Source organism: Rhodamnia argentea, chromosome 3 (assembly GCF_020921035.1).
Source record: "Rhodamnia argentea isolate NSW1041297 chromosome 3, ASM2092103v1, whole genome shotgun sequence".
Lineage (NCBI taxonomy): Eukaryota > Viridiplantae > Streptophyta > Magnoliopsida > Myrtales > Myrtaceae > Rhodamnia > Rhodamnia argentea.
In genome coordinates this window covers 34,830,506-34,845,386 of record NC_063152.1, presented here as the reverse complement: position 1 = coordinate 34,845,386, position 14,881 = coordinate 34,830,506, and the positions used below count along the sequence as shown (strand labels likewise).

General features: G+C 41.5%; 1 pseudogene; it reads right to left on the bottom strand.

Moving 5' to 3' along the window:
• Nucleotides 1-8,006: 8,006 nt before the first annotated feature.
• LOC115757600 lies at nucleotides 8,007-10,865 on the bottom strand (annotated as a pseudogene).
• Between the last annotated feature and the right edge of the window lie 4,016 nt (nucleotides 10,866-14,881).

Here is a 14,881-nt window from a genome sequence, read left to right as displayed (position 1 = left end):
ATCCCGCATCGGAAAAGGCATGCAGCTAAAAAGAAGAGCTAGGAGTGAAGAGAATACCATGATGTTGAGTGCCTTTGATAAAACGAAGGATTCTTTTAACAAATTGCCGGTGGATCTCGGTGGGAGACTGCATGAATTGACAAGCCGTGTTAATAGCATATGCGATATCCGGGCGAATGAGCGTGAGATACTATAGCGCCCCTACAATGCTACAATATAGCGGCAGATCGGAGAAGGGTGCACCAAGATGAGCAGACGGGGCACTAGCCGAAGTCGTACATGGCGTGGAAATAGGACGAACCTCAATCATTTTGGCCCGCATAAGTAAATCCGCAACATATTTAGCCCGATGGAGAATAATGCCTCGGTCCGATCGTTGTAATTCAATGCCAAGAAAGTAATGAAGCTCTCTCGGATCTTTAATAGAAAATTCTTGCTGCAAAGATTTAATGAGAGCCGACAAGGGCGCATTAGGTGACCCAGTGACAATAATGTCATCAACATAAACCAGAAGGAAGATACTATGCTGAGCTGTATGAAGAATAAAGAGTGAGGAATCGGCAATTGATAGAATGAAGCCCAATTGAACCGGAAAAGCACCGAGGCGTTGATGCCGGGCGTGAGGAGCTTGTTTGAGACCATAAAGAGACCGCTGTAATTTGCAGACATAGCGGGAATGAGAAGAATCAACAAAGCCATGGGGTTGTTCCATGAAAATTTCTTCCGTTAGGTGACCATGAAGAAAAGCGTTCTTCACATCAAGCTATCGGAGTTGCCACCCACGAGAAAAGGCAACAGAGAGGACTACGCGAACTGTCACATGCTTGACGACGGGGCTAAAAGTCTCATTGTAGTCAACACCTTCTTGTTGATGGAATCCCTTTGCAACCAATCGGGCTTTATACCGCTCAAGAGAACCATCGGCACGGAGCTTAACTCGGAAGACCCATTTGCAGCCTGTTGGTTTTTTAGTCAAGAGAGGAAAGACAGCAGACTTGAGAAAAGCGTATGGAAGGGAAGAAAACTTCACTACATAACTTCAGCAAACATTACAATTTAAAGGAAAGAAAAATAACCAACCACTAACAACATGGCCCTACAAATAAGCCACAATAAACAGCACTAAAAACTTAACTGCTTCCTAAAGACTAGGACAACCATTTAACAAACTGAAATGACTAAAACATAAGCTGTACGTGGACATGTTTCAGTCCCGAAGCATATTCCTAACACTCCTCCTTGCTTTAGGAGCTGCAAACACCAATTTTCTGCCTCAGAAACTCGAACTTGCTGATTGGAAGGGGCTTTGTAAATAGATCTCCAGGTGATCTTCAGGACTTGCAATAAACCAAAGTCACGATTCTTCTTTTTGCACTTCTCTCGGAAAGAAAAGCTTGATGTTGAAATGCTTAGTTTTCCCATGAAACACAGGATTGTGGGATATAGCAATAGTAGCTTGGTTGTCAACAAATATCTTAGTGCTTTCTTTACTGCTCAAGATTGAGATCCATTAGAATTTTCCTCAGCCACAAAGCTTGATTAACGAAGTGTGTTGAGGCAACAAATTCTGCTTCAGCGAGTGGATTGAGCCACGGTTTCTTGCTTCTTCGAGCTCCAAGAGAAAACACCGAGATCCAAGAACAAAACAAGTAGCTTGAAGTGCTTCGCATATCATCAATGGAGCCTCCCCAATCACCGTCGAAAAAACCAACCAGCTTGAACTCCTTGCTTTTCGTGAATTTGACACCAAAATCACTTGTCCCTTTAACATATCGAATCACTCTCTTGGCAGCCTTGAGATGCAATTCACTTGCGCAATGCATAAATCTGGACAAAATACTTACAGCATTCAAAATGTCGGGCCTTGTTGCTTTGTGAGATACATTAAGCAACCTATCAAACTCCCGAAATATCCCTCATCAACTTTATCCGCACCATCTTCTTTGCATAGCTTCTCCTTTTGATTCATAGGAGTGCTTACTTCCTTGCATTCTTCAAGCTTAAACTTCTTTAAGATCTCCTTCGCATACTTCTTCCTGCGAGATGAAAACCTCATGCTCGGCTTGCTTAATTTCCATTCCAAGAAAGAATGACATTAAGCCGAGATCTGTCATCTCAAAGACCTTCATCATTTCATGTTTAAACTCCTCAACCAGCTTTGCATCATTTCCTATCAGCAAAAGATCATCAACATAGAGAGAAACTATGAGGACATCATTGCCTAGACGTTTGACATACAGAGTGGCCTCGGACATGCTTTTTTTAAAGCCTAAGCTCAGCAAATGGTCATCAATTTTCCTGTACCAAGCTCTTGGAGCTTGCTTCAAACCATAAAGAGCTTTCTTGAGAAGAAACACCTTGTCCTCCTCTCCTTTCTTCTCAAATCCTTCAGGCTGTTCAACATAAATTTCTTCCCGCAAAACACCATTTAGAAATGCTGATTTTACATCAAGTTGATATACTCTCCAATTCATTTGAGCAGCTACGGCAAGCGGAATTCTTATGGTGTCCAATCGAGCAACCGGTGCAAAGGTATCCGAGTAGTCCACGCCAAACACTTGAGCATAGCCCTTTACCACAAGTCTTGCCTTGTGTTTGTTGATAGAGCCATCAGCATTGAGCTTGGTTCCGAACACCCACTTGACTCCAATTACTTTTCTATCTTGAGGCCTTTTCACTGGAATCCATGTATTGTTCTTCTCTATCATGGACAGCTCCTCCTTCATTGCAGCTATCCACCTTTGATCATTTTTTGCTTCTTCATAATCTGCAGGTTCACACACAAGCAATGTTGCATCTTTGATAAATGTCGAGAGCAACCTACTTCCTCTCACGGGAACATTATCTACAATTTCATTTTGTCTTTCTTCATCTTCTTCAAGTGCTTGAACCAAAGCGCTTGAATTTTGGCTCTTCCACGATCCGACTTCTCTTCTTTGCATCATCCCGGTTCCACTCTTCATCCTCCACGAAGTGAACATCCCCGCTAACTATAATATTTCCAGTTTGTGGCTGAAAAATTTTATAGGCCTTGCTTGACTCGTACTATAGCCTATAAAAATACCCAAGTAAAGCTCTTCTATCTAGCTTGTCACGCTTACTCTGTGGAATATGAGTGAAGCACAAGCAACCAAAAACTTTAAGATATTTCGGAGATGGTTTATAACCATACCATGCCTCATATGGTGTCCGATCTTTCATTGCCTTTGTGGGAAGTCTGTTTTGAAGAAACACAGCCGTACTTGCTGCCTCTGCCCAAAACTTCTTTGGCAAATTCTTCTCGTGCAGCATGCATCTTGACATTTCCATGATGTACCTATTTCTCCTCTCACTAACTCCATTTTGCTGAGGAGTGTAAGGGGTCAGTAAGCTGATGCTCAATGCCCGCATCTTCACAAAACTTGTTGAATTGTACCGAAGTGTACTCCTTCCCATTGTCGATCTAACAATCTGAATTTTGCAGCCACTCTCATTCTCTACTCTTACCTTGAACTTCCGAAAAACTTGAGCCACTTCGATTTGAACTTCAAGAAAAAAATCCAACACATTCCGGTGAAATCATCAATAAAGACAATATAATAGAGACTACCCTTTAGAGAAGGTGTTCTTTGAGGGCCCGAGACATCTCGTGTGGATCGGTTGCAGCTTTCTTGAAGCTCTACCGGTTGACTTTGAGAATGGTTTTCTATTGAGCTTGCCGAATTGACATGCCTTGCAGCTTGAAATCCGATTTTCAAATTCGGAAGACCTTCCGCCATTGTCTTGGATTTCATTTGCAACATCCCGTGGTGATGGTAATGCCCGAGTCTCTTGTGCCAAATCTCGGTGACATTCTCCTTAATTGAGAAGGCTGCCTGCTCCTCCTCCAATGGATTTAGAGCAAAACTTTTGCCTTTCATTCTTACTTTAAAGATTTCTTGGTTGGCTGCATCTCTAATCAAGCAAAAATTATCTTCAAAGACAACTTTAAACCCTTTTCCAATTAATTGACCAACACTCAACAAGTTTTGTTGAATTTCGGGAACAAAAAGAACATCGGGAATGAACTTTGTACACCGAACAACAAGGTTATTGCAACTTGTTCCCTTGCCTTTAATCGAAATATAGTCGCCATTCCCAATTCTCACTTTGGTGATAGTGGTAGGCCTCAAATCACCGAAAAGCTCCTTATCATTGGTCATATGATTGGTGCAACCACCGTCAATCAGCCAGCTCTCACTTGCTTCATCGCTTGCAAAACACGTGGCTACAAAAAGTTGATCCTCCTCCTCTTGATCAACAAGTTTAGCCTCTTCTCCTTGCTGTGGATTTTTGTTTTTGCATATGATGGCTTCATGTCCTGTTTGATTGCATTTTCTACATTTTGCATCAGGTCTTCTCCAACATTTGAAAGGTGGATGACCTTTTTCCCGCAATGTTGACGGGGAGGATAGTTCCCTTTCACTCCAACTTTCTTATCTCCGGCCTTGCTTTTGCTGCCCGATGTTGAACCTTCGCCCGTTGCTTGAGTCTTCTTGCTTTTCTCGCCATCTAAATTTGCCATCACCTTGATGCTTGGCTAATAAGGCTCCTTCAACAACTCCCTCTTGCCTCATTACACGTCTTTGCTCTTGTGCTTGCGGGGCACTTAAGAGTTCTGCCGGTGTGATCGCGGACAAGGTCTTCGTGTTTTCGAAGGTGGTTATTGTAGCCTCAAACCTTTCGAGGCAGTGTCACAAGAATTTTTTTGACAATTCTTGAGTCCGTCAATGAAGAACCCAAAGAACCGAACTCGATTGGCTATCCCGAGAAGTCTCGTCAAGCATACTCCTTTATGGTCTCGGTTTCCTTCATTTTCTGCATCTCAAAATCACGAATTAGATTCAACACCTGCATTCCACGAATTCTCTCATCTCCTTCATACTCGGACTTGAGAAAATCCCATATCTCCTTTGCTGTCTTGAGAGACATAATTCGAGAAAAAATGGTGGCTGAAACTGCAGCAAACAAGCAAGCTTTGGCCTTTGACTTCTTTGTCTTCTTCTCCTTATGAGCTTTGATCCGAGCCATGGTTGGATTGGCGGGAAGTGCAGGGATTTCATAATCTTCTTCCACTTGCTTCCCAAAGATCCAAAGCATCCAGGTATGTCTCCATGCGTACTGCCCATATCCGGTAGTTATCTCCATCGAACACCGGTGGAGCAATTGAAGAGAGACCAGCTTCGGCATCCATGGCTTGTCGACTCACACAAGTCCCTTAAGAAGAAAGCTCTGATACCAATTGTTGGTTTTTTAGTCAAGAGAGGAAAGACAGTAGACTTGAGAAAAGCGTATGGAAGGGAAGAAAACTTCACTACATAACTTCAGCAAACATTACAATTTAAAGGAAAGAAAAATAACCAACCACTAACAACATGGCCCTACAAATAAGCCACAATAAACAGCACTAAATACTTAACTGCTTCCTAAAGACTAGGACAACCATTTAACAAACTGAAATGACTAAAACATAAGCCGTACGTGGACATGTTTCGATCCTGAAGCATATTCCTAACACAGCCGATGGGTTTACAATTCGGAGGTGGAGATAGTAATGTCCAAGTCTACTTTTTAATGAGGGCAGTGTATTCATCTGCCATAGCCGCATGCCAATTTGCATCTTTCACAGCCCGATTAATACAAGAAGGTGTGACAAAATATGACACAGAGGTGGCCAACGCATAAGTGTGATCAGCACGAATGTGTCTACTAGCTAAAGTGCCATCATGAAGGCGTGTCACCATAGGATGTGTCGGCTGAGCTTTCGGCGGAGAAGTTGCCGGCTGGATTGGTGAAGTTGCGGACCGAGAGGGAGACCCATCAACGGATTCATGTAGTGAGGTTTCTGACACACTTGAATTACACTAATTCTGCAGCAAGGAATTAGCAGACTGCAAATCACAATTAGAGGGAGAACAAGGCTCACGTGGTTGTTGTTGTGTCAAAGGAGTTCCGCACAACTCAGCAGAAATAAGCGGCTGAATGGTTGCGACAGCCTCCAAAGATGATTGCGGAGTGTTTTGCGCATAAGGGAGATCTAATTCGCCAAACACTGCATCAACAACAATGTAGAACCGTCGATGCTGAGGAGAATAACACCGGTATGCTTTGTATCTTGATGGGTAGCCCAAGAAAATGCATCGGTGTGACCATGGTTGCGCTTTGTTCTTCGCATAAGGTTGAAGATTGGGATACACTGTGCAGCCAAAAACTCTAAGATGAGCAATAGATGGAACCATTTGAAATAAGATCTCCTATGGTGATTTATTCTGCAAAACCGGTGTGGGTAGCCGATTGATAATGTGTACAGCTGCTTCAAAGGCAAAATCCCAATAATGATAGGGGAGGGAAGCATGATAGAGCATTGCGAGTCTCATTTCAACTATGTGGCGATGTTTGTGCTCGGTTGAGCCATTCTCAAGAGGTAGGCGTGGACGGGAGGTCCCGTGAAAAATACCTTTCGCTTGCAATAATTGAACAAATGGTGCAGAAATAAATTGGAAATACCATCTGTATTGGTTTGAGTAATATGTTGTGGAGGACATGGCAGCATTCCATCGATGATCGAAATCAGTTTATTTGCTCGAAAGAAGGGGAGGATTCGATCTTTCCACACTACGTAGTTGTCCCCGGTGAATTTCACCCCAAGATTCGGACAAACAGATGTCCCCATGAAATTTCTAGATGATGGAATGACGGGGCTAGTGAGAGACAAGATTGTTGAACTAGACGGCATTGAAATGCTAACAGCAGCGGGAGTCATGGGACTCGATTCTATTGAAGAACTTAGAGTAGAACTCATGGCTATGATCCTTTCGCAATTGATGGCTCTGATACCATGAAAAACCTTAAGAAATTAATATCTTCAGGCAACAAGAGTTGCGGCTAAAGGTAGCCATATATTGTGTCTTATAATAATTTTGTACATTGGTAATGAAAGGTACATGTGCCTATTTATAGGCTTTAAAGGTTAACTATCTAAAGTAACAATAACAAAATATCAATTACATCAAATCAAAATCAAGACAAAATCTCCTAATATATTTATATCTCTATCATAGGAAAATAATCATGGAGGAAATCTCTGCTAAACCGTAGCCTTGCCATCTAACGGTCATGACAGTGGGCGACCGACGGAGTGGTCGGCGGCAGTCAACGGAGGTCGGCAATAGGCGGCACCGAGTAGTGGTTGGTGGCAACCGGCTTGACGCTAGCGGTGGTCATAGCCATGGGCCATGACGACCAATGGCGGGGAGGACTTGAGAAAAAACAAAGGGCTTTGGTAGGTTATTCTCATTTCTATTTCTAGAACAGAGAAGTTACAAGTTTTAGCTTCTCATTTCTCTTTTAAATCTATTTCTGGAAAAAAAAATATTTCAAAAACAGAAAAATAGAATTATATTGCCAAACGAATTTCTATTCCAAATCTGTTTCAAAAACAGGTTTGGAACAGAAATATAGAAATAGAATAGTTATCATGAATGCCCTCGTAAACAAAATTAGTTAATCCAAACATTCCGCTCAACGAATACACTCCGATAACGAAAATCGGAAGATCGGATTCCATTTTACCTCGATGCACGTATTGCATTTCTTATTTTATTGACCTTTTTCCAGCCCAAATTAGGCATCGGGGAAACATGGAGGTGCTGGTTCTGAACCAAAGACTACCAGAAAGAAAGTGCCTTTCGCTGACCGAAATCAAATGAGCAATTGGTCCTCAGGCGAAGCGAGCACCAGTGAGACTTTCAAACATGGTGAATACATTCTTGCTCATTCAAAGAAGTCAAAACAATCTTCTCTCTTTATTTATAGAGCATTGAGAGACAATTCAAACCCTGATTGCCTTCTAACAATCAACTCCAAACATTACTAACGAAGTCTTTTGACAGCTCCTAGATGTCATAGACAGACAGTCGCATTCACAGGTACCATTAACATTTACTAGTCACAAGTCACAAACATTTGGCAGAGTCACAGTTATCTACTTACGGACGAGTACATTCACTTTCACATGGTGGGAACTCATTGCTCCCCATGCTTGTGCCTTGGGCAGTAGCACCATCTCTCTGCACTGATCTCTGGATTAACTGGATGTGCCAACCCTCATCTCTCCAGTAGCCACAATATATTTCCGAAACATGTGCAGCTTTATGGAAGTCATCATCTTGTCCACCTTGCGAAAGCTTCTTGACGAGCTCATCTGGCATATCGAAAAACTCCAGCACTTTCAGCTTTCTCAGGTGTTCAATACCTGATGGAAGCTTCTTTAGTAACTTGCAACGCTTAATCATGAGCCTCTCAAGAAAAGGCATCGCTCCCTTCTCCACTTCTATGTACCTGAGTTCGTCGAAAAGATCAAGACTCAGAATCCTTAGCTTCTTAAAGGCTTTTGCTTTAATGCACAATGAGCTTCCTTCGTAAACCTGACGCAAAGCAAGATGCACAAGATTGGGCAGATTCTGGAGAGACACAAGAGGGTCATCCTTCAAGCGAGAGAACCTCAGGAACAGTTTCGTCAGGCTAGTAAGAGAGGGTAGCCAGTGTGGTAAAGCTCCCAAGCGTCCTCTCAAGTAGATTCTCTCGAGGAATGGAGGTGGACTAGACAGGTGCTGCAGATCAATAATCTCATCATCATCAACAGAAGCTAGGGATATTGCTCGAAGCCTGGTTAGTTTGGAGATTGACAAACACAAATCCCTTCCGTCTTCTTTTTTAACTTTCAGAATGGCCAACCTGTCCAGTTGTGTCAACATTCCAAGCTCTCTCATGACACTGCTGCTACTCTCGTCATCTGCCTCTATAAAGCAGAGCTTTTGAAGGGATTGCAAAGCCCCCATTCCTCTAAGGGCCTTAAAGCCAAATTTGAAGTGTGAGTAGGATATATTCTTATAGCGATAAACAAGGAGATGACAAAGGCGTCGAAGTTTCAAGATCTCAACAGGCGATTCGGTGACATTTGTGTGTTTAAGGTCTAGAGTCTCTAAGTTTTGAAGCTTCCCGATAGAACTTGGAACTGTACTTACCTCAGTGTACCTGAAACTTAGATATCTCAGATAACACCAATCAGCAACTTGAGCAGGGAACCTTTTTAAAGGAGCTGCTAGCATATCCAAAACGTTGAGCAGTTTCATATCACTAGCGAGAACTTTATTCATAAATGATCTCTCCATACCAAACATATATAAAGAGCGAAGTTGAGACAAGGACCGGTTCTGTTGCAGAGCTTGCAGGGTTTTCTGTAATGACAGGCGACGGACTTTGTCTGGCCGTTCATGATTTTCTTCTTTGGCTATTTCTGCGAACCCCTGATTGGTTGACTTTGAAGTGACAATGTCCCACAGAAAATCATGGATGCGGCAATAATCGACCATTCCATCACTTCGTCTATTGGCCACCTGTATCAGGCTTCTGTTCAACAGCTCCATAAAGTAGTCCTTAGCAACTTCTTCGAGGGTCTTTCCTTCTTTCTTTTCAACAAATCCTTCTGCGACCCATAAACGAATCAGTCTCTGATGCTTAATGGGGCAACCCTTGGGAAATAAACTTAAGTGCAAGAAGCAGGATTTCAGGTAGTACGGCAGATCAGTAAAGCTGAGCGAAAGAACTCTCTTCAAGTTTTTGAGTTTGTCGTTGCAGTCAATCTGTGCACCAAGACTGCGACGAACCAATTCCCATTCATCTATTCTGCGCTTGTCTTTTGTAGCCAAAACACCACTCATAGCCACTATAGCAAGCGGCAGTCCTTCACACTTTCTTAAAATAAACTCACAGGTCTTCTTCAGATGGGAAGGGCATGAACTCCCCTGAAACGTCTTGGTGCAGAAAAGTTTCCATGACTGTTCTACCGGCAGAGGCTCCATCTTATAGACTTTCCCCTCGAATTCTCGGCAGGAGGTGTATGCTAGATCATCAGTCCTGGTTGTGATGATTGTTCGGCTGCCGCACATGTTGTTAGGCAGTGCATGTTTGATGGCATCCAATTCGTCCATACTCAGTGTGTCATCTAGAACAACCAGATACCTCACCCCCTGTAGCAAGTCCTTGATTAACATCTTCAGCCAGTAGATATTCATGGTGTCCACACCACAAGGAATCGGTTGCTCGACCGCTCTCATAATTTGCTGACGCATGCTCTGAAGGAGCTCTTCTATAGTTGGAGAGCCAGAGAACGTGATCCAAGCACGTACCATGAAATGTTTCTTGACCTCTGGATCTTCATAAACTTCATTTACCATCGTGGTTTTGCCCAATCCTCCCATCCCCACGACCGAGATAACTTGCGGCCTACAAGTGCCCTCAACCAACCATGAAACCAGCCGCTTCTTTGGTTCTTCAATGCCCACAAGCTCATTTTTGTCTGAAAAAAAGGGGTTACCTTGGTGTTCATGCCATGTGTTGTCGGAGTAAGCAGAGCCTGGGCCATGTTCAGGTTTACTAAACTCGTGGCGTAGCCTCTGGTGTCCATCACAAAAGCTTTTGATTCTGGAGTTGATGTTCTGTATCTGCGAAATGATTCGATATCGAGCCTTCATGTTCTTCACACAGCAAGATATCCTACAGAAGAGACCAGCAAACCCAACCCCATGATCATGCGGCAAGAGAAGTTTGAACTCGTCGAGAGCGTCTTCAGTGACATATGCAATCTCTCTTACCTGCTGTACCCATGCCTTGACTTCCTCATCGCTCTCTTCCAGGGAATCCGCAACCCTCAGGCATGCCCTTAGGCATTCCAGCTGTCCTCTCACTGAGCTGACTTCTTCCTCAGCATCTCTGAAGTACTGCACTTCATTGTCCAGAAAATTTGTGAGCTTCACAATGAGGAAGTTTACGGCAGCTTCTGCCATGCTCTAATTATGCATGTGCAGAAGTTGTGGACTAATAACGCTGGCAGTTTCAGTGTGGAAATGGTGAAACGGATGATGTCCCGAGCAAATTGTATCTTATCAGTCTTTTTACCAACTACAGTAAAGTTTATTGAATTGAATCTATTTTGAGGTAGGCATACTGACGGTGCACCATAGGCTTTCTCGAGCTTGCATTTCTACCTAAATGTTTGGAATGAAATTAGGTGTGAGCTGATGAAACAATTTAAGATCAGATCAGATGTTAAAAATTGCTGGTCAAGACTGTTGAAGTTTGTTTTTAAAACAAACAAAAGTACATTTCCTTCTGTCCCACATAAGAGAGATGAGAAAATATAAGTCACTTTATTAATTAGAAGGCTATTATAATTTTTTAAATAACAAAATGGGCAAGTAGACTAAACCCCAGTATGTCCATGTGTGGGTGTACAATTATTATACGCATTTAGCACATTTACGTAGCAATTATTTTTTTTAAATTATAATAATAATTAACAAGTGCAATGTTCACGTAGGAATTGAAGTTAATTTTTTATTTCTTTTTTAATTTTGAATTTTATATTAATTTCTTATGACCTTCAAAAAGTTGTAATCTTTCAGACATAACAGTTTTCGGACAATGCATACTTGTGTTTAAATAAACTGTTTTTCGGACAATAAAAAGGTGTGTCTGAATAAACTGTTTCAAACACAAAGAATTGTATGAGAATTAACTATATTTTCGGACGCAAAAAGGTGTGCTCTTTTCTCATTATGTTGTTGTTCATATTCAAAACTTCAATTCTTCAATTTGACAAACGTTCGTTTCTTTTCAAAATAGATATAGCCTTCTTTTTCGATTTTTTTCTAGAGAGTTCTTGGAGAAATATTAGAATTGCTATTTAATATTCTCACTTGAGACTCTGTTGTATCATAGAAGATCTTTGTCCATAACCATTAGCAACGTTGTAGAACAAATAATTCTTTAAAGAGAGTGCTATCACGTCTAAGATTTTGATTCAATTGTTCATCCCATTCGTAAATTTCCCAACATAGACTTCACAACTATCACCATCTCAGGACCTCAAGCTGAACGATCCTCCCCCGATCAGCACAATCTGGGGACCAAACAACTTCCAAGCTTTTGTAACCTGCCCCTCTCTACCAATCTGTCCCGTCTCGGCAACAAGCCAGTTCTTCAACCACTGTACGCCTTCACATTTCGGGATATTCGGGATATACCAGTTTTACCTACAAGTCTTCGCACAATTTCTTTCGTTCGACAGTTTCCACTGCCATCAGCATTTAGCGGGAACAAGACGAACTTTTTTTTTTTTTGGCCGAGACAATCAGTATCGATTGGTCACATCTTTTTAGTTGATTGAGAGGAAACCCAACGTTTATACTTGATGACATCATTGAAAATTCAAATCGACCGTTTCTTCCTAGGAATAAATTCATCGAAAATGGTTCTAAATAAGTAATTGAGGTCATACACTTGAAATCTCATAGTTTCTCTTTTTAACTTTTTGTGTTTTATGAGATTGGATAGTCATTGAATAAGCTATTAAAATTCAAATCGACTGTGTTTCATGAGATTGAATAGTCATTGAATTCTCTGCTTGCAGTACCGGCATTTATGATCCTTACTTCTCTATTATATTGCTCAATACGTTCACGGATAATATTACTAATTTCGTCGTGTCTATCAATCTTCCTAATAAATTCTTTGGCTTTAGTCTCCAAGAAAGCTCTTGCCCTTGTACAGTCGAGACAACTAGACCAAGTCTGAAGGGTACAACAACAAATCAGAAATGGAAAGTACTAAACTAAATGCTCTTGGACAGATTTAGCGCAAATTCAGGAATACGTAGTCGGAACTTCCAGTTTGCTCCACTAACATAGCGCTTCCATAACGGCTGGGGGGTTTGGTATGGAAATGGTCAAGCTTCTGATCTCTGGCCATTCCAGCAGTTTCTGGCTGTTTGCTCATGATGCCCACTTAACAAATTAAAAACCTTTCAATTTTCTCTTTGTCTTGACTAAGTTGAAAATGAACATTATTGATATCTTTTAGTATGATAGCACGCTTTAACTTTTCGAAGGAAATGACTCGGAAGTTAATTAATTTCTAATACCCCCTTGTTTTATATCTCGGAAGCTTCTTGGAAACTTACTCATATGGTTCTAATCGAACTGCTTGTTTACCAGGCAAGTTCGCTGCAAGTGCTGAACATATTTTCATATTAATGTCAATGAGAGCAACGTTTTCCTGAATGGCTATTGGCCGGCTGTTAGTTTCAGATAGTCTGTTTCAAGTGAAAGAGCCACACCTAAATACAAACAAGAGTAGGGGATGACACAGTCGTCCTTCTTCACGAAGGACGCATCCTCAAACACAACCAAAAAATCTGTAATCAAAATATATCTCTCCAACTATATATATATGATAGATAAGTAGGTTGGTTACAACATCAGAGTATATATCGTCCATAAAAAAGAATATGTACAACTTAGAGCTCAGCCAATCCAATAAACTAACAACTCCCTTGAACCATACCCAAAAATCTTACTACCAAAAGTCCCCATCAAAATATTTTACATTAGTTGTGAAAGGGACCATTTTTGCGACTTTTATTTGTTGGAGAAACATCTCATAAAACATTTTGATGATTTCTAAACTATACTTTAGTATTTTATTTGCTATTTGTGTGCAAAAGTTTGTTGCATATGGCAAAGGATCACGAGATGACCATCGGGTAAAATTCGCGTAAAGGCTAAAGCACTTTGGTGAAAACATTTGTTGGCGTTCTCAAAAGATCTGGTCACGGGATATGTGATATCGGAGCTTTAAAGATCAAGAGAAATGAGGAGTATAAAGTGTACATGCCAATGTTTTGAAAAGATTTGCTGAAGTCACTCGCACAAGTTGGAAATGACCAATGGGAAGAATTCTGGCTTCTTGGGAACAGTTCTCTCTTGTATCGTAGAAAAGCTAAAACTGTCAACGATGGAACAGCGCATTAGCACCTGTTTTAGGAAAGTTTTGTTTGACGGAGATAAAGCGGTTCCAACGCAATAACAAACTGTACCATCAGATTCCAATGACTCTTTTGTTCCTCCGGAAGTGCTCCAACGGCTAGTTTGCTGAGACTTATATAAAGAGGGAGTCGCGTAGGCCAAAGAGCAGGTGAGGGGAACCCGAATTGATTGAATATCATACTATTGCTCTAGACGGTTGTTCTAGTTGAAAAGCACAAGGGTAAAAGATCGTGTGTGCTCTGTTGTTGCATTGTAATCATGCAATAGTCAAGTGTATAACCCCGAGTAGTGTGGCCAGATCGAGATAGTGTGATCTATCGGAAAGATCGGCACATACCATTTGTAACTTGTGAGGCGCTTTACCGGTGCATTCCAGCCCCGTGTTGTAGCTGTTAGTTATGTGGAGTGGACGTAGGCTTGGTGTAAGCCGAACCACTATATATTTGGTGTGTTAATCTTTTTCAGCTTATATCTCTACTTGCAAACACCCCGATATTGTTCACCAAAACATTTGCTCAGCTGATCTTTTTAATATCACCTTTGGTTTTCCGCAAAATCTGAAAAAGTTTCGAAATAACCTATTCATCCCCCTCGAGGTTATATTGTCAATCCTAACAATTGATATCAAAGCTCTATTGCTTATTATTTGAAGTGTATTTCTTCATAGCATAAAGATCCTTACTATGGCTACCTTTGGTGGTTTTATGAGCAATGAAGCCGTAGCACCTAATAAGCCTCCATACTTCGACGGAAGCAACTCCCGGAAGAACAAAATGTTTGCCTATTTTGATGCTTGTGATCAAGACATGTGGGATGTAATCCAAAATGGTGTAGAAGTTCCAGCTACTCCTGCTACTTGGGCTCTTGGAGAGCATTAGACAGCTGCACAAATAGCTGAAGTGGCTGCTGCTCGCCTCGAACTAATTCAAAAAAGAGCCGCTCTCAATTCCAAAGCTAGACACCTTCTCTGTTGTGTT